The sequence below is a fragment of the Copidosoma floridanum genome, unplaced genomic scaffold (assembly GCF_036245765.1).
Source record: "Copidosoma floridanum isolate Cflo_tuat_1 unplaced genomic scaffold, Cflo_Japanese_pri ptg000020l, whole genome shotgun sequence".
Classification (NCBI taxonomy): domain Eukaryota; kingdom Metazoa; phylum Arthropoda; class Insecta; order Hymenoptera; family Encyrtidae; genus Copidosoma; species Copidosoma floridanum.
This window is the reverse complement of record NW_028321897.1, coordinates 35,134,334-35,154,937: the sequence shown is the minus strand read 5'-3', so window position 1 is coordinate 35,154,937 and position 20,604 is coordinate 35,134,334. Positions and strand designations below refer to the sequence as shown.

Below are 20,604 nucleotides of genomic sequence, written 5' to 3'. Positions count from 1 at the left end.
TAAATAATAAAGTAAGAGTTATTTCAAATAAAAAAATTATTGACGCAATTTTTGATAAAATAAAAAATAATTGCAGTTAAAATTTTTCAATGTTCTATTTTATTTAAAAAAAAAAATTTGTGTAAGTAATCCATAGGAGAACACGATTAAAAAAGAGTTACAAATGACATGAAACTTATGTAAGTACTTGCAGTGTAATTCTGAAATATTCAAAAGCGCGCGCCTTACAAACAACAAGATGGCATCCCGTCATGACCCTGCTAATTCAATGACTTGATCAATACTTTACAAAATATCTCAAATATTTCCAGGGTTACCTATATTTTTGAAGGTACCATCTGAAAGCTACTGAGATGTTCTATAAAACAGTTACAGTCCTGACATGTAACTCCTCAATTATTGTTAGAAAATACCGATGTTTTCACGTTGGTCTATGAGAGGCTATGTATAATGTACGAACGTTGAGAGCAAATATCTCAAAATTTTCCAGGGTTAGAGGGGTAAATCAGGACACCGTGTAAATCAGCGTGTTTTTATCTATCAATTAAGCTACCTGTGACCTCCTAACTCCTCCCGCTGGAGCCCCCTTAAAGTTAGTGCTTCAGGCCGTGCTCCACGCTGCGGTCACAGTGCCATCACGATGCTATCTGGGTTGTATTCAAGTATATAAATAGGTTTTTACAGGATAAGTTAGCTTGGCTTTAGGTAAGGTAGATTTGGTTGATAGGTAAGGTAGTTTGCGGTTACCATATGATTCGAGCTTTCATTAATTATACGTTAGATGACTTTGATGCTAGTTAGGTGAGATCCCTTTGTATATATATATATATATATATATATATATATATATATATATATATATGTATAATCTCTGTCGGAAAAATGTGCCCAGATTTCATCGGAAGATCACATTGGAGATTGGAGATTCATCTCCTTATCTCTTACTTCGTGTTTCGGGAGCACTGCTTAGATGTGCGCCCGGTTTGACGGCTGGCCGCGGCGGGGCGCTCAGATCAGTGCCAAAAAATTGTCTTGCACCGAAGCATTGGCGTTAGCAATCTCCTTACTAATCCCTGGTTACAGTACAATAATTCAGAATTGTTACAATAACAGTGTCATAGAAAATTTATATTTTGTTTAATCTATTTAAGTCAGAACATATTTATTAGAAATATACAAGGTATTTTTACTTGTGACGTCATTCCAAGATGGCGCAATCACTGGGTTTTTTTCTCAAATTTGCACCAAATGTGCAAAACCAGCTGTGAAATTCACGAGGATGTCCCAACTAATGATAATGCGTTTAAAAACTTCAGGTTTTAATAAGCTATCGAATGAGCACTAAATTTTTTACATCTCCACTTGGTAAGCAATGCAAAAAAATGAATGAAATTATCGCGGGCATAAAGTTGATTAGAAAAAAATTTTATTTTTTGTGCTTACCATGATCCAGTTATAACGAATTTGAAATATAGTCAATAGCGATTCCCGATGCATTAGAGGAAATTTTTCGTTGGTTTGCCAAAAGTGTAGTTTTAATGAAAATCAGTACAGAAAAAAAAGTACTGCAATCAGGCGGATTGTACCCGTCTAGTATACATATATATGGTTGCAAGCCTCCTCGCCTCCGCGATCATAACAAAGTCCCATAACCTCTGACGAGCTGTCAGAATTGAAGCAGTGTGTGGCAAAAACTTGAACAAAAGTTGTTGTATAAGTGGTTGTCACGATAAATCTGCGCAATGTTGTTGTCTTTTCATAAATAAAGAAATGATTTCATTTCGTTCCTCTGCACTAATACATTTGTATTTTTTTTATTATCCGGAGAAATCACAGATGGAATACGAAAAAAAGATTTCGCAGATTTATCGTGACGACCATTTATACAACAACTTTTATTCATGTTTTTGCCACACACTGCTTCAATTCTGACAGCTCGTCAGAGGTTATGGAACTTTGTTATATGATCGCGGAGGCGAGGAGGCTTGCAACCATATATATGTATTCTAGACGGGTACAATCCGCCTGATTGCAGTACTTTTTTTTCTGTATGATTTTCATTAAAACTACACTTTTGGCAAACAAACGAAAAATTTCCTCTTATGCATCGGGAATTGCTATTGACTATACTTCAAACTCGTTATAACTGGATCATGGTAAGCACAAAAAATAAAATTTTTTTCTTCTCAACTTTATGCCCGCGATAATTTCATTCATTTTTTTGCATTGCTTACCAAGTGAAGATGTAAATAAACGCATTATCATTAGTTGGGACGTCCTCGTGAATTTTACAGCTGGTTTTGCACATTTGGTGCAAATTTGAAAAACAAACCCAGTGATCGCGCCATCTTGGAATGATGTCACAAGTGAAAATACCTTATACAAAGAATAATTCAAAAATTAGTGCATGGGAATCCTATTTTACTTGTTGTTTGTCGAAGGAACAAAAAAATGTGTGTAGGGAATCATTTTTAAATTTCTGAATATTTGTTTAATTTATTAATAATTTGGATATAAAAAAAAAGTAACTTTATCAATGAATGCAGGTTACTATTACCCTAAATATAACTTTCAAGCTTGCACACATGATGTCATTCTGAGCATTGCTGACAAATAAAAGAGAATAAAAATACATTTTTCTTGAGACTTGACCCCCCTAAAAAAAAATGTCGGAATTCTATGTAGAATCACTTCTGTAATACATTCAGAAAAGCCATATTGCATTACACATGGTTTTACATATGGCATGACATAAAGAGTTTTAGCTTGGTGATGCCACATATAATTCCATATGGAAAAATACATGGAATTACTAATTGGAAGAAGAAAAAATTTCTATCATCTAGAAATAACTGCAAAATACTATCATAAGTTATTTGCAGTTAACAATTTGTCTTATTATCGGGATGATAACTCCAAAACAAGGGGGTTCAGCTGACTTTACTTCTATATAAAAAAATTTAATTTTTCAATTTTTTTTTTTTATTCCTGAAATATAACTTGAATCCCCTTGTTTGAGAGTCATCATCCTGATGGAAACACTACTTGTTCACAGTAAATGACGCATTACAGTATTCTGCAGTTATTTCTAGATGACAAAATTTTTTTCCTTCTTCCAATTTGTAATTCTATGGGTTTTTTCAAATGGAATTACATATGGCAGTACCAAGCTAAAACCCCTTATGTAATGCCATACGTAAAACCATATGTGATGCCACATGGCTTTCCTGAAGGTATTACAAAAGTAATAACACATGCAATTACGTCTTTCTTTTTCAGGTGGGGACAGGGTTCTGTAAGGAGGATATGATTTTGCATTTTTATCACTAGGACCTATATAAAGCTACAGATCCTAGTGAAAAAAATGCAAAAGCAGAATAGGAGGGGAAAGGAGGCAAGTGGTTCTCCCCAAATGTGACTGGCAAACTTGTAGGAAATTCAAATTGGCTATGTGGTGCAAGACGCAAATACCCAGATAACTCGACACAATTACATGCACAATAACTTGATAAACTAATCCCAAGCTATTTAAACCAATAACGCAATGGGCCAATAAGCAGCCTCATGAGTTTGAATAAATAATAAAATTTATTATTAATTAACAAAGCAAAAGTTAATCATCACACGACCGGGGGCACTTACTGGTTATTTACTTAATTTACTATAAATAACACAATAACGCAAGCGCCTATCCCCACACAACCAGGAGAGCTTACTGGTTGCTTTAATTATTCATGATTAAAAAAATTATAACGCAAGCGCCTATCCCCACACAACCAGGGGAGCTTACTGATTGCTTTAATTATTCATGATTAATAAAATAATAACGCAAGCACCTATCCCTACACAACCAGGCGCACCTACTGGTCGCATACTTAAATTACAATAAATAAAATAATAACGCAAGCGCCTATCCCCACACAACCGGGGGAGCTTACTGGTCGCTTACTTAATTCACTATAAATAAAATTATAATGCAAGCGCCTATTCCCACATGACCCGGGGCGCCTACTGGTCGCTTTGATTATTTACAATAAATAGAATAATGTGAATAATGTTAATAATGTGAATGCTAATCCCCACATGACCCGAGAGGCTTGCATTATTCAATTGATTTTAAATAATTATAGTAACTAGTAACCACCCCTGGTTGTGTGGGGATAGGTGCTTGCGTTATTATTTTATTTATAGTAAATTAAGTAAGCGACCAGTAAGTGCCCTTAGTTGTGTGGGGATAGGCGCTAGCGTTATTATTTTATTTATAGTAATTTAAGTAAGCGACCAGTAAGCTCCCCCGGTTGTGTGGGGATAGGTGCTTGCGTTATTATATTTTATTCATAGTAAATTAAGTTATAGCAACCAGTAAGCTCCCCCGGTTGTGTGGGGATAGGTGCTTGCGTTATTATTTTGTTTATAGTAATTTAAGTAAGCGACCATTCAGTGCCCCTAGTTGTGTGGGGATAGGCGCTTGCGTTATTATTTTATTAATCAGAAATAATTAAAGCAACCAGTAAGCTCCCCCGGTTGTATGGAGATAGGTGCTTGCGTTATTATTTTATTAATAGTAATTTAAGTAAGCGACCAGTAAGTGCCCCCGGTTGTGTGGGGATAGGCGCTTGCATTATTATTTTCATTTATAGTAAATTAAGTAAGCGACCAGTAAGTGCCCCTGGTTGTGTGGGGATAGGTTCTTGCGTTATTATTTTTTTAATCATGAATAATTAAAGCAACCAGTAAGCTCCCCTGGTTGTGTGGGGATAGGCGCTTGCGTTATTATGTTATTTGTAGTAAATTAAGTATACGACCACTAAGTGCCCCCGGTCGTGTGATGATTAACTTTTGCTTTGTTAATTAATAATAAATTTTATTATTTATTCAAACTCATGAGGCTGCTTATTGGCCCATTGGGTTATTGGTTTAAATAGCTTGGGATTAGTTTATAAAGTTATTGTGCATGTAATTGTGTCGAGTTATCTGGGTATTTGCATCTTGCACCACATAGCCAATTTGAATTTCCCACAAGTTTGCCAGTCACACTTGGGGAGAACCACTGGCCTCCTCCCCCCTCCTATTCTGCTTTTGCATTTTTTTCACTAGGATCTGTAGCTATATATAGGTCCTAGTGATACAAATGCAAAATCATATCCTCCTCACCCAACACTGAGTGGGGAGGCTTCTTATTGACATTTGACATTCAAGCAAAACAAAAATTATATAGATATATATGGCCGCCCGAACGGAATTATAGCCGATCAGTAGCCTACTTAGGCTGCCTCTCTTGCCAACTGAGGTCCTACTACATCTCTATGGGTGTTTCTGAACTGATGTAACTATAAATATATGCAAGTAAAGATGGGTTCAAAATTAAATTAAATGCTACTAGCGTAATGTCAAATTAGGTATATGGTTAAAAATTTTTGCTAACTCATATTTTTCACACAAGTTTTATTATAGTATCAAATAAACGTAATATTATGTTATATTAGTATTTTATGATTTAAAAAAAAAAATTTTTTTTTAATTAAATGATTATTAAATAATAACTATTTATCTATAGTTTATTACGCAAGATCACCAACACATTATGTTTCTAGCTCAGTAATAAAAAATAGTACTTTTTAAACACAACTACTTTAATACATCACCACAGTGTAATATATTACAATAAAAGCAAGTCCTGATAAATTGAAAAAAAAGTAAATAACAATTGAGTGCTACGTGATTAAAAATTGCAAAAAAAACTTAATTTGTCAACGCTTAAAGATTTTTTATTGTTCATGAACTAAGAGGCTCAGATATATGCATCTCTAGAGGTTTTTTGCTTGAAATGAGTCACAAGCTACAAAATTTTTTTTGTTTTTTGATAAGAAAATTATCTTTGATCTGTTCAAGGATAATTTGTTCAAGGAATATTTTACCACATTACTAAAATACTAGCACGTGTAAATCTAAGTAAGGTACTAAGAGGTTCAACAAGTATTTAGTGTAAGAGAGGCATTAAAGAAATATAAAATATACGTGCACCCAGTCGCATGTAATATTATGTGAAATATAACCTTGTTTCAAATATCAAAAAGTACTCATATCTAGATAATATAGTCACTTAACATCCTAAAGTCTCATATCAAACAGCATTACGCAGACTAAAAAGAGAATTGTTTTTAATTTTATTTAAAATTAATTTAAATATTAAAAATTTTTATAATTACGTTAAATTATAAAAAAATTTTATTTAAAACATTTTTATACCTTTTTTTTTAATCGAGTTTTTTATAAAATTTTGAGGTTAGAAAGGTATACAGTACTTCTATGAATTTTGTTTCCGTATTCCACATTAACTTACACGTAATGCTCCAACAAAAATCATCATTATATTTTAATCCGTTCTGATTAAAAAGAACAAAACCAAAAAACATCGAGTTTAGCTGTTCTAAGGTTATGTTAAGCATTAAAAGGTACTCATATTTTAATAATATAGTCACTTACATCCCAAAGTCTCATATCAAACAGCTTTATGCAGACTAAAGAGAGAATTGAGTTAAGTTTGAAACATTTTTACACGTTTTTCTGAAAAATTTGTGTTTTTTGTAAAATTTGGAGGTTAGAAAGATATACATTGCTTCTTTAAATATTGTTACCGTATTTCACATAAATTAATGAGTATGCTCCAACAAAAATCATCATTTTATTTTAATCCAGTCTGATCGAAAAAAAAAAAAAACCTTAATACATCGATTTTTGCTGTTTTCAGATAATGTTAAGCATTAAAAAGTACTCATATTTTGATAATACAGTCACTAACATTCGAAAGTCTTGTATTAAACAGCTTTATGTAGACTAATGAGGGAATCGGGCTAAATTTAAAACATTTTTACACGTTTTTATGAAAAAATCGTGTTTTTTTGTAAAATTTGGAGGTTAGAAGATAAAAACTACTTTAACAAACATTTTTCCTGTATTCCACATTATCTTACGAGTATGTTTTAACAAAAATTATTATTCTATTTTAGTTCGTTCTTCAGATATTTGATTTTATAGAAAAAAATCAAAATATCTTACTGTGGGCAGCTTGACCACGTGTCGCGCGTTACTACGACCTACGTAACTTAACTGCTGGCAATATATTGCGCCATATAACCGCAAATATATTTTCAGAATACAGCCCCAACAGTCTTATACTTATATAAGTATTCGAACACCAGGGTCTGGCCATGGGTGTACACAATCATCACCAGCAGTTACAAATATGAGACGTGATAACGTTGTGTAACTGCTGGTGGTGATTGCGGATTACACCCCATCAACCCCATGCCGTTTCGATAAACTCATTACGACACTGGCCAGGGCCTGTCCAGGCCATCTGGCGCTGGCCTGGTGTTGAGCTACGGCCGTCTAGCGGTCATTTCTTGGGTGCGTTCCGTAAGCTCCAGCAGTTAATCTTCAAATATCTCGGTATTCGGTATCCTAGATGATATTGAAGTGCAAAAGGAAAAGTATGACATGTTATCTCTCTCACACTAATAAGTTACTTACACATTATTTAAATACTTAGATTAAACGGCCAGTGCTTACGGAACGCATCCCTTGCCGGGATGCTTGTTACGAACCTACGAACTTTTAGGCTGCAGTCACATGAAGCGCAATAGAGCGAGCAGGATAGAATTCTTCCCACAAACCGTAAACGGCTGTGTTAAGTCTATTGCGCTGCAGGATAGTCCTATTGCGCGGCGCAATAGACTTCAACACAGCCGCTTATGGAGAAATTCCTATCCTGCTCGCTTTATTGTGCTCCATGTGACTGCGGCCTTACGGGGACAATTCTGTCCTGCACGCTTTATTGCATTCCATGTGACTGCAGCCTTAGATGTTAGTTATGGAAAGAAAATTTTATCTGGAAAAAAAAAGTTATTTGTGTAGGGATATTAAATAATTATACACATTCTTTTCGAGTGGATTTAAAATACATTTAGTAGGGGTAGATAGAGGGTTTGAAAAGGTGATTTGAAAATTGTAGCATTTTGCTAAGTTCAAGGTATGAAACACATAAAATAGTGCTGTATTTTGCCCAAAAATTTATGTATCATAAGTCTAGTTAACATGACATTTATTTTTGGTGAATAATTCGACTGGCTTACCAAAAGCTAGTATGTAGTTATCTGCACAATTAATTGTTTAAACCATTTTTTTACATAGTGTAATCAAATTATTGACGAGTTAAGTTATTTGTAGAGTTAATAAAGATGTACAGTAATGCTGTGCTGCTTTTACATGACAAGTGCATTTTTATTTAATTTGAACAAAAGTTGATTAAGTACCACTTAACTGTTATGGGTAATTTATTTTGATAATATTTAAAACTCCAACAGATAAGTTAATTATCATTTTTATACAATTAATTGGTCAAAATTCTATTGTACTATTGAATATATAAAAATAAGCGTGACACATGTACTACATGCTGACAATTTCATAGAATTACGAAAGTCCATCTGATTGAGTACAACCTTATTTTAGATAAGATTATGAAATATTTACTGTTTCTTTCCATTCAGTTTTTAATTTCATATATGTTTAGATGATTTTGCTGTAACTGACTCAAAATGACTTTAAATATGGGTTTGAGAAAAAAATCGTTTTTCATGGTATTTTCGTCTTGAATATTATTTAAATCAAGTACTCAAAGCGATTTTACTATTAAGTTATTTGATCCAATAATATGACATTTTGTGTAAGTCAATTTTCGAATACGTATACATATATATGTTTGTAGCATGGAAAAAATTCGTATATAATATGTTTGTAGTATGTGTGGGTGAGCTGTGTAGATGGCAGAAGTCTACTTATCAAGCTTATACAAAAGATGGTATTTATCATGATTGATTAAAATTTAAATTTGTTTAAGTTGGTGCCGCACATCGAAAGTTACTGTGGTGGAAAGAAGAGTAATGAAAACCAATCAAAAATGACATGGTGTCAATAGTTGTTGAAAAAACGTTATTTCTCTTTCAACTGCTAAAACTTTTGATTAGTATCACCAACAATTGGTACTAAACTTTATGTAATCCATAGGGCTTGATCACAGCCTATATGTAAGATAAATTATAACCTTTGGAAATGGAGTACCTTTTTAGCTACTTAACTTGATAATATTACCGTTTATTTATGTACCTCACGAAAAAATGCTTTTTAGTACAAATGCCGAAACACGTGTCAATTGTCTTAGCACAATAGTAATGGAAAATATGTTTTGTTAAAGGAGAAAAAGAAACCTAACAATTGATCAGGGTAATTCAGAACAATATTTTTACACTGCAGATCATTAAGTCAGTTAAATTATTTTCTCAAAGTGGAGTGGAAGCAATAATACCTTTAAAAATAATTCTTGGAAGTATCAAGAAATTGTTCAAACACGTAAAGTTTTTTACAATAAAAGGCGAAAAAAAATTGTTTAGGGAGTTTAGTGCCAATGTATTGAAAGTGGTAATTTTAAGTAATAAAATTTCTAAATGATTTTTACGTATAGCTCGAGAATTTCTCTTTTTGAATCTAAATGTTATGATTATTTTACAGTTAAATGATAATATTTTTGTTAGGAATAGCTTAATAATTCATTTCTTAATTTAATTTCGTTACAGGACTTTTTTTATCTTTACTCCAAGTTACAAGGGGTTGTAACTACTATGTGTCGTATAAAAAAATTTTTATTTAATCTCTGTAAGAGTCTTAAATCCAAATCATAAGGACTATAGAAGCTGCGAGGATTTTCGTATAAATGTGTAGTATGTTATTAGTGTAATAATCACAATGTATAAATTAGGAATGTAAATACAAGCCAAAAAATGAAATATAAATTTTTCGTCAAGTATTCATGTATAATTTAATGTATGTCATAATTCGTTGGTAATGATCATATTTAATATAAGGAGCTGTGTTGGCTCGGTATAGTTGGAGCAATGATGCGTAATTATAGCATCAGCAAAATAACTGGACGACACTTGGTAACATTGCAGCAGAAGCGATTTCCAACCTTTTGTCCATTTAAACTAATGCTCCTCATTTATCGAGAACCGAGATATGGGGCGATGAAAAAAAAAAAAAATTTTTTTGCTTGTTTACCGAATCAAACTACGATTAACAGAAAGGTTACACCTAACGTATATCACACAATTTTTGCCAGCCGAAACGTACCGGCTGATTTAAAACACGGAACTACTTTTAAAAATAAATTTAAATAATTTTTTCATCGCCCCATATCTCGGTTCTCGATGAATAGGGAGCATTAGTTTAAATGGACGAAAGGTTGGAAATCGCTTCTGCTGCAATGTTACCAAGTGCCATCCGGTTATTTTGCTAATGCTATAATTACGCATCATTGCTCTAACTAGTAGTAAGCATGTTCAGTACTGAAACAATACCGTTCTAGGGGTCGTTAGTTCGATTCCCGGTGAAAGCAGATTTTTTCAAAAACTGTTTTTATCGGAAAAAGTTACTATGAGACCCTACCTGTTTCGGGTCGGGTTTTTCTATAAAATTTTCCTTCAGAGATTTTTCCAGACCTTTTTCCTTGCCCCACAGGTATTCAGGCGTGGGTAAATGTGATTTAGTGTTAAGGAGGTTGACTACACGTTTGGAGGGGGGTACAAGAGAGAAGTGCATGAGATCTGTCACCCTTCCGAAAAAGTTTGTAAGTTGGTAACACTACATGAGATCTGTCCACCCTCTGAAAATTCATTAAGTATGGTAAAGTAATGCTACGAATTTGTCGACCAAACAGCCGTCCCAACCCTGGTGCGAGATTCAAATGGGCTACATGGGCAAAAACGCGAAAAACTAGATAACACCTCAGAAATAATTTGTGATAATAAATAACTACTAACTAATGATGCGTACATATCATAATGACTCGGTGTTCTTATTTAATGATTAATAAATAATCCTCATTAAGAAATACTCATTTATAAATAATAACGAGCGCGCGGTGGCTCACTCGGCTATAGGTCGTGGATTGTACACGGGAGATCGTGATTCGATTCCCGGCCAGTGCGACTTTCCGGGCAAGTACCTCTGTGATATTTCACATGTGCTTTTTCACCATGCAATGCTCCTCGAGGAGGGTTTAGGCGACCTCGCAGCGAAAATTGCCTAATTTCCCCCTACCCCCCCTCCTCCAGATTTCTCAAATCCTTATTAAACAACGAATGAGAGATGATGTAATAAACGTGTGTAATACAGTTAATATCACCGTGCTTCTTCGATTTTTAATATTAAATGAGAAATATCGAACTGCGTATATGCTAATGACTCAGCCCGCTTGTTCAATGAAATTCAAATATTATAACTAATTGGAAAAACGCTTCTTTATTTTTCATGTAACGCTTTAAGGCATGAGTAATCTAAAACTTACTACGCATTCAACGAAAATTGATCACCTACGAAAGAACACGTACTAGACGCTTAAAAATAGTTGATAAGTACACAAGAAAGTGATAATACTTTTTTGGGAAGTCCTTTCGCCAAATTTTATTGCTTCAATTTTGCTCATCAGAATTGAAATAGAAGGCTTTATGCAATCAGAGATGTCGAATAGTCGATTTTTCAGGTATGAAATTTTTTGAAATAGTTCAAGGAAATCAATAATTTATAAAAGAAATAACTTATTTCTTATTAAAGGGTACATGGCAAAAGTTTCTTTAAAAGGTAAATAATAATCATCAAAAATCTCCGATAATGTTCGATAATGTTCAGTACTATCTAATAATTTTTAAGTTTTTTGAATAAAAACGAAGTAATTTTTTATAATAATTTTTGTTTTTTGAACGTTTTCACTATAAATTATCGAAAATTATCGATAAATGCTAAGGATTATTAGAATTTCTTATAAAATAAATTAGGCTTCTTCAAGAATATAAAAATGATTGTGAGATTGTCTTAAAATACATTTTTTTCGAACTATTCTATTAGGAGTATAAAAACCTACTACATATATTTCTTGTAGTAATAATTAAAATTAAATAAATGATTGCTCATAACTAATACGTAATTTTTTGAATAATAGCTAAGTGAGAGTGTTTCTTAATTACGATTAATATGTTTTATACAATATTCGCACAGTACAAAACTATTTAATAGCAAGCGGAATATGTTCAACGATAATATAATACTACAAAAACATTTTATTACGAGATATAAAACATAAGGAAGGTTTAAAACGAATTGTATTATTAAAACATGTTAATCCGTACACCAGGTAGGATTTCGTGGCCTATTCTATTGTGTCCCAAGCGCACGGCGTACGACAAACGAGTTCTATGAAACAAAAATCAATCCGCCAAGTAATTTCCAAGAAATCTAACAAGTTTACGTTGCTGTCCGAGTTAATGTATTTTGTTTAACTGAAAAATTACATTTTCTATTCCGCAAAAAGTTCTAGTTTACAGTACTACTAGACACTGTGCTACCGTAGATCATAATCAAAAGCCTTAACCACCGAAGTACACAAGGAAATTACATGTTATGCCAAAGGATTATTATCACAACCACCAAGCAGCAGATATCATTATGGAAACAGGCTGTAGCGCTAAACATATCAGCAAAAGAGACAAGCTGTAGTGCTTATTTTCAGCTGCATAAATCGGTAAATGAGACAAACTGTAGGATAGATCAACCAAGGAGACAGGCTGTAATGCTCTATCTCTGCTAAATAAGTCGGCAAATGATACAGGATTTTTGGGCACGATATTTGCTGCATAGATCAGTTCAAGAGACAGGCTGTAGTGCTCAATCTCTGCTGCATAGGTCGGCGAAAGGGACAAGATTTTTGGCCTCGATCTTTGCTGCATAGATCGGCAAAAAAGACAGGCTGCAGTGCTTTTTTTTTTGCTGCATAAATCGGAAAGATGGTAGACTGTAGCGCTCGAATTCTGCTTCAGGGATCTGTGATCGTTAAAAGAGACAGGGTTTTTGCGCTTGATCGTTGCTGCGTAGATCGGTAGAAATGACGGAATTTTTGCGCTGGATCTCTGCTGCATAAATCGGTGGTAGGAACAGAATTTTCACGCTCGATCTCTGCTACATATATCGGCAAAAGAGACAGACTGTAGTGCTCAATCTCTGCTGAATAAGTTGGCGAAAAAGACAGGTCTTTTGAGCTCGATCTCTGCTGTGCAGATCGGCGAGAGAGACAGAATTTTTGCGCTAGATCTCTGCTACGTAGATCGGCAATAGAGACAGAATTTTTGCGCTGGATCTCTGCTGCATGAGTTGGCAAAAAAAACAGCATTTTTGCGGTCGATATCTGCTGCATCAATCAACAAAAGAGACAGGCTGTAGTGCTCGATCTCTGTTGCATAAGGCAGCGAGAGGTACAGGATTTTTAGGCTTGATCTCTGCTGCATGGATCAGCGGAAAGGGCCAGATTTTTTGCGCTCCATCTTTTCTGCAGTGATTAGCGAAAGAGACAAGCTGTGGTTATCGATTTCTAGTACATAAGTCGGCGAAAGATACAGAATATTTGGGCTCGAGCTCTGCTGCGTAAATTGGGGAAATAGACAGGTTTTTTGCGCTGCATCGCTGTTGCATAAGTTGGCGGAAGGAATAGGACTCTTGCGCTAGATCTCTGCTGCATAGATTAGTGGAGAAGACAGGCTGTAGTGCTTGATTTCTGCCGTAGATCGGCGAAAGAAACACGTTTTGTGCGCTTCTTCTTTGCTGCGTCGATCGGTAAAAGAGTCAAATATTTTGCGCTGTATTCCTGCCGCATGAGTTAGCAAAAAAAAACAGGATGTTTGCCCTCGATCTTTGCTGCATAGATCGGCAAAAGAGACGGGCTGTAGCCCTTGAATTCTGCTTCAGGCATCGGTGATCGGTGAAAAAGACAGGGTTTCTGCACTCGACCTTTGCTGCGTAGATTGGCAAAAATGACAGAATTTGTGCTAGACCTCTGCTGCATAAGTAGGCGGAAGAAACAGGATTTTCGCGGTCGATATCTGCTGTGTTGATTAGCGAAAAAACAGGCTGTAGTGCTTATTCTCTGCTGTGTAAGTCGGTGGAAGATACAGGATTTTTTGGGTTCGATCTCTGCTACATAGATAAGTGAAAGAGACGGGGTGTAGTGCTCGATCTCTGCTGCGTAGATCAGCGAAAGAATCAAATACATTGCGCCGGATCTCTGTTGCATAAGTTGGCGAAAGAGGCAGGATTTTTAGGCTCGATCTCTGCTGCGTAGATCGGTGAATTAGACAAAATTTTTGCGCCGGATCTTAGCCGAATAAGTTTGCGAAAGAAACTTTGCTGCATAAGTTTAAAGAAAAAAACGGAATTTTGCGCGTTACCTTTTCTGCATAGATCGGTAAAACAGACAGGCTGTAGTGCTTTATCTATGCTGCATAAGTCGGCAAAAAAGACAGGTTTTTTGCGCTTGATCTTTGCTGCGTAAATTGTCAAAAGAGATCAAAATTTAGAGTTGATCTCTGCTGCATAAGTTGGTAGAAAAAACAAGATGCTGCGTTTGATCTCTGCTGCGTGGATCGGCAAAAGAGACAGGCTGTAGTGCTTAATCTCTGTTGTATAAGTTGGCGAAAAGAACGGGATTTTTGGGCTCGATCTCTGCTGCATAAGTCGGCGAACGATACAGGATTTTTGGGTACGATCTTTGCTGCACAGATTGGTGGAAAAGACAGGCTGTAGTGCTAAATCTCTGCTGCATAAGTTGGTGAAAGAGACAGGCTGTAGTACTTTGTCTGTGCTGTGTAAGTCACCGTAAGAGACAGCCTGATATCTGCTGCATAGATCGGTAAAAGAGACAGGTTTTTGCGTTCGATGTTTGTTGCGTAGATCGGTGGAAGTAATAGAATTCTTGCGCCAGATCTCTGCTGCATAGATTGATGAAAGCGACAGGCTGTAGTGCTTGATATCTGCTGCATAAGTCGGCGAAAGATACAGAATGTCTGCGCTCAATCTTTGCTGCGTAGATTGGCGAAAGTGACAGGGTTTTTGCGCTTGAAAAACGATGGCAAGAAATCATCCTTCTCATAACCTACTACCTTAGGACCTTTTTTCAGATAATTCTTTACACGAGTACTTTAAGTTAAAGTAGTCCGTGATTTGGGTAGTAAAGTGCGCAAAACCGTATACTTAAACTATTGCCTCGCATTTAAGTGCAGTATTATATTTATTTACGTATTTACACAATCAATGATATAATTTACGCTTACAATGAGAACACGAATTTTCTTGAATAACACCTTCCATTGTTTTTTAAGACATACGTTGAACTAAAATTATTTTAGGTGACATTACTATTTTAGTGCTTTTTTCGTTTTCAAGACAACTTGGATTTTTTTTATTTTCTTTATTTTTTTTCTCATGAACACGTGCCTTATTATAATTACAACTTAAATTTTTCCATTAAAGTTAAATAAAGTAAAACGCGTTATCTTTCAGTTTTAGAGTTTGTGCAAATTTGATGGTATTTGATAGTGTATTTTCTGTTGAATCTTCTTTGATGATTATCATTAGTGCATTCTCAATATTTAATGCATCGTTTGACTGAACTACATCTTGATTATCAGCATCAGCAAGAACGTCGAAAATGGTTACCTGAACATTACTTAATGCTTATCCTACAATATATTAAAATAATTGGATTTCAATGGAATAGCCTATGTTTTTGACAGAGTAGGTACACGGATGAATTTGAATTTTTTGAAGAAAAGGTTAGGTGTTTTCGAAATATCAATAAAAAAGGTTGCTGTCTTCGGAACGTGACTAAAGAGGGGAATAACAAAGAATTCGTAAAAATAGGGGCTATTGTATTTGGGAATTATAGAGGTTTCTCATGTAGTATAATATCCAAAAATAAATTGTTCTACATTACAGTTATATTAGTACAATAAAATTTTTCCTTAAAATATTGTAACGCCTATTATCATTTTTTTTTTCAGAACGAAGTAGCCTCCTTTTTCGTCAATTTTTTTGTTGGCCTCATTTTTATTATTAATGTGTCAAAGAAGCGTTTTTTTTAGTCTTTAAATTAAGATAAACTTGTTTATCTACTCTACTTACGTTTTCGTAATAGCTTTCCCAACGAAGACAGGTTTATAAGATTTCTAAAAGACATCTTGTACATTTTTGAACACCTTCCTAATGATATCTGTAAAGGTAGAAATTACCAGATGTCTCCCACAAATCTTATAAAACTGTAATTTAGACAGATAGACTTAGCTTTCTGGCCCAGAAAATTCCTATTGGACGGGAAAAAATTTTTTTGTATAGATTGAAGTGACAGGAATTAATAGCAATAAAATTTATAAGTGAATATTAGGCGCTAAGGTACCAAAAAAAATGGTAAAAATGGTAAAAACCAGTTTTCCGCTTCTAGAATAAAAACTAAAGCTTGGACAAAAAAAAATCAAACATAACAAATGTGCGCAATAAAAAAACAAAGAGAATGAGCCCCAGTTGAGCAAAATCGGTCCAGTGGATCGCTCGCAAATCGCAAAAAAACACGTTTTTTTTGCAAATATTGAAAATTCAATAACTGGCCTTCTGGTAGTAATGGAGAGCTAAAATTTAAATATGATGTCAGTTTTATGGTCCTCTAACTACAGTTAAATTTTCAGATAAAAATATTGCAAACTTTTCGCAAACCGTCGACTTTTGCAAAAAGTGACCTTTTTTTAAATCGACTGGGAGGGTATTAAAATTTTCGAAAAACGTTATAATTTCGGTTTCTATGGATTAAGGAGAAGTTGAACTACAAATTTACAAATTTACAGATCGTTTGATGAAGAATAAAGTTGTTTAAATAATGTATAAAGTTCAGGTACTTTTTGCGCGCGCGAGTGGAGAGGGCAGCGACTGTAGCCCAGTCAACCAAGCTCTGAAATCGAAAATTTTTTGGAAAAATTATATCTGATGTCATACTAGATGTTTTTGAGGTCGCTGATTACGGAAAAAATAGTGAAAAAATTAAAAATCGTACTTTTCATTTTTAAAACGGTATTTAAAAATGTTTTTCAGCTCGTATCTCGCAAATGGTGAACTATACGGAAAAAAAAATTAAAACCTTGTGGGACGAAGCATCTTCCGATTTCGTACGTTGATTGTCCCTTCTCGCGTGCAAGATTTTGAGAAAAAAATTTAATTTAATTAACATCCCTGGAACGGAACATAAAAAAATCATTTCTCTTTGTTTTAAAATATGAAGTAGTACATTATTTTTTATTGACAATATCAGCAATAATGCACGTGAAAGTTGTAGGATCTGTAGGATATACGCAGTGTGGAATCAATAAATAAAAGCAACGAATACAACAACATTATCGTGATGAATTATTATAAATTTTGTATTATGGCATATCATGACATGATTTGTGTCTCTTAGATGTTACAACATATTCAGTTGAGATACTGTCATCTACGTCCTGTGACACTTCTTCCTCTTCTATTTCTTCTTCCACTTCTTCTTCATTCATGTCTTCTTCGTTCTCTTGCTCATTCTCAACTCCTCTCACGAAACTTTCATCTAGTTGCACTACAGTGTCAAAGCTGTCGAAAGCATGTGTATCATCGATTACAGTCAAGTGCACAGGTTCTACATTACTACACGTTTCTTCATGACATGAGTAACACAAGTTAGAGCAAAATAACCCATGTTTCCTGCAGCCGCAAGAATTAGACTTGCACCCGCTCACACATCGGCATGAAATCTTTTTAAGAACATCTGCTGGGAGAAGCGCTTCATTTGAGTAAATTGGAATCAACCCGTTGTCTGTCATTTTCCACCCCCAATTTAAGGGATTTATTTTCATTCCAAGCCACTTTTGGACTTGCAAGTACACCCGTAGGCAATGCTGTCCAGCTGCTCCCTCCGTCGGTGGTAGACAACGCAGTTGAAAGGACGATCTGTTCACCGATTTACAAAAACAAATGTATCTCAGCTCGTTAAGTGTGTGCAAAACATTTGGACCACCATACAATTTCGCTATAATTTGAATTCCATTCTCGATAATTTTTGCGGGAGGCGCTGAGTGGTCGTAAAAAATAGCTGCAAGCTCTCGCGTCGTTTCATCTTGCAACAGCAATTTAATAATTTTTGTTTTGCCCTGTTTGAAAAATGCCGACGTGGTGTCACACCCTCCGAATGCATGTGCGAAGAGAATTAAATTTCTTATCTCCGGATATTTAAATAAATTTGAAGCATATACGTGTTTGGATTGCTGTTTGCCTAGTTTCAATAAAAAAACAGTATGATGGACTCTTTGACATAGCATAACTAGTAAATCGGTGTCCTCCCCGACTATTACTGTATTTTCCTGACTAGCACTGACGTGTTATGCTGTACTGATTATCAACTCGTCGGCGTCATCTGCAGCTACGTGTGTTGTAATACTACATTTCTCAAACTCTTTGCATAAAATCTTTATAAGTTTGGCTTTATTCTTTTTATTTGCAAGAAATTTTTCTTGCGAAAAACATATTTTGGTATGCCGGTTGAATTGCACCTCACGACTGGAATTTTTCAATAGTCTTCTCATGTGTTCCATCGTTTTAATATTCGTGCTCGAGTTATCGTCATACCCATCAAATACAATGAAAACATCACCGTTATAGTGATTTCGCACGTATGTAACGTACTTATTAGAAATAGTCTCGATCGATTCATTCATAGCCCAAATTACTCGGTGCAACAGCCAACCACTATCTAGCACATAGGCTACGTCGTGCGTTGGCATCAAATTCTCGTTGAAGTAATCGTATAAAATCGATTTTTTTGTTTTCCGCATGCCTGCCTCATCGAAAATTGATAATGAAATCGGTGACAATTCGTACCTTAAGTACTCCTTCATATCCGATTTCGATTCAATACTTAAGGTAATCCGTTGGAATATTAGCGTTGGATCTATGACTTCGAGACGATCATCAACTGGAATAGTCGATGTTACGGCCTTTAACGATAATACTTTGGACTTCCGCTCAAACTTGACATCGCGATAATTATTGCCAATAACTTTTTCCATAGCTTTCACTCCTACTTCCAAGGCCTTGTGGCAGTTGATTTTTGAATCGCCAATGATTCTGCTGGAAATGGACATTAAGTTTGGCGTGATTGGAAACGGATCGTAAATTTTGAAAAAATCTATTAGTAAACGCAAATCCGCCTGATCACGATTTATTCGAGTACTGCTGCGATCAACATGTTGCGGTGAATTCTCGTATATCACACCGCAAAATTGCTCCATTTCTTCGCAAACTTCGATCGTTACGATCATCGAAAGGATCCACTTACACACTGCTGCATCAGTTGAGCGAGTTGCATGGGTGAGTCCTCCCACAGCGTGCAAAGAACGCATCAGGTATTGCTCGATAATCATATCAGTTGAAACGCCCGATCTGAACTTATCCGTCCTTCACACAGTAAAATGCCCTAACTCCGTGAATTTGTAGTATTCAAAAGGATCCATTCTGCTCTGTAAACCCATCATCTCTTGCAAGTACAGATGTGCTGATTTAGCATATAGAGTATGACCGGTGGCGTGAAAATACGGAATCATGCGTTGCATGCTGTTTCTGTGCATATGCCAGTTTCCGGTTCTTTCAGCTTGTATGAACTTTTTTAAAATCTCTACTAAATTGAAATATAAGATGCATAGTTCTGCCGTTGGTCCGTTTTTTTTTAAAGTTTCAAGTTGACTCAAGAAGGTGTTTTTCATATCGATAAAATCCGGTGACAATAGCGTCCTTTCAAAATCGGCATCGTTTATTTTTTCCATAATTTTAGAAGTTACTTCGTCAGCTTTTTCGATACTCGCCGATTCAATGACAATGTGTGATAAGGCTGTTTGCACCAGTAGGTGTCCCCTTACCGATCGTGAGTAATCGTGTCCGTTTAAAGCTCTGTCGACTGACCCTTCAGCATAAAATCGACAAAAGCATTCTTTCAAACCTAAATTTTCCATTATAAACCATATGCTTCCAAGAAAACTCATGATCGCATGGAAATCACCTAGGCGAATGATAATTAAACTTAATTTCTCCTCATGTACCGTGTTTTTCGCGCATGCAATAATTTCTTGAGCCTTCTGGTACAATGGCTGGTCAAACGTAACGAAAGTGTGACGCTGACCGTTGCTCTTACATTTTTTATCTGCTTCCAAGAGTACGGTGTAAATAGTATTGTACTGTGAGGGGGGCGCTTTTACAAAGGGTAGAGCTATTACTTTCGTTCTCTCAAATTCACGCAGAGGTGTACACTCCTTCATAAAACCGTTTCAGTTTGCACACGAACCGGCATCAATACTTTTCCGAAGAAAATATAAAACATCACGAGACTCATACTCGACATCAAACGGAATAGGATTGGTTTTGTATAGATCGGTTATAACGACATCGCGTAAGCTGTGCGTTTTACTCTTTTCGAACTGTTGCAAAGGATAATATCTAAACGTACCAGTGTCTCGACTCAAATTGGATTTTTTGAAGCATGTGATGGTATCAACGGACGTTACAGCAGCAGACGGAGTGACGCACATTATACCGCCCATGTAATGAAACGTATTGTGACCATCTATAGTGCGCGTATTATGGTCCGCGTTATCGAAGACA

At 35.3% G+C, this 20,604-nt stretch overlaps 1 protein-coding gene across 6 annotated transcripts in view; it reads left to right on the top strand.

The window, feature by feature from the left end:
* The first annotated feature begins 7,836 nt into the window (after nt 1-7,836).
* Nucleotides 7,837-20,604, top strand: part of rngo (DNA damage inducible 1 homolog rngo) — a 237,730-nt gene continuing 224,962 nt past the window's right edge. For 5 of the 6 annotated variants that reach the window (XM_089593750.1, XM_089593751.1, XM_089593749.1 and 2 more), the window contains exon 1: nt 7,837-8,032. The gene's annotated coding sequence lies outside the window, so the exon portion shown is untranslated. The remainder of the gene's footprint in view (nt 8,033-20,604) is intronic. The other variant, XM_089593748.1, reaches the window with a different exon arrangement.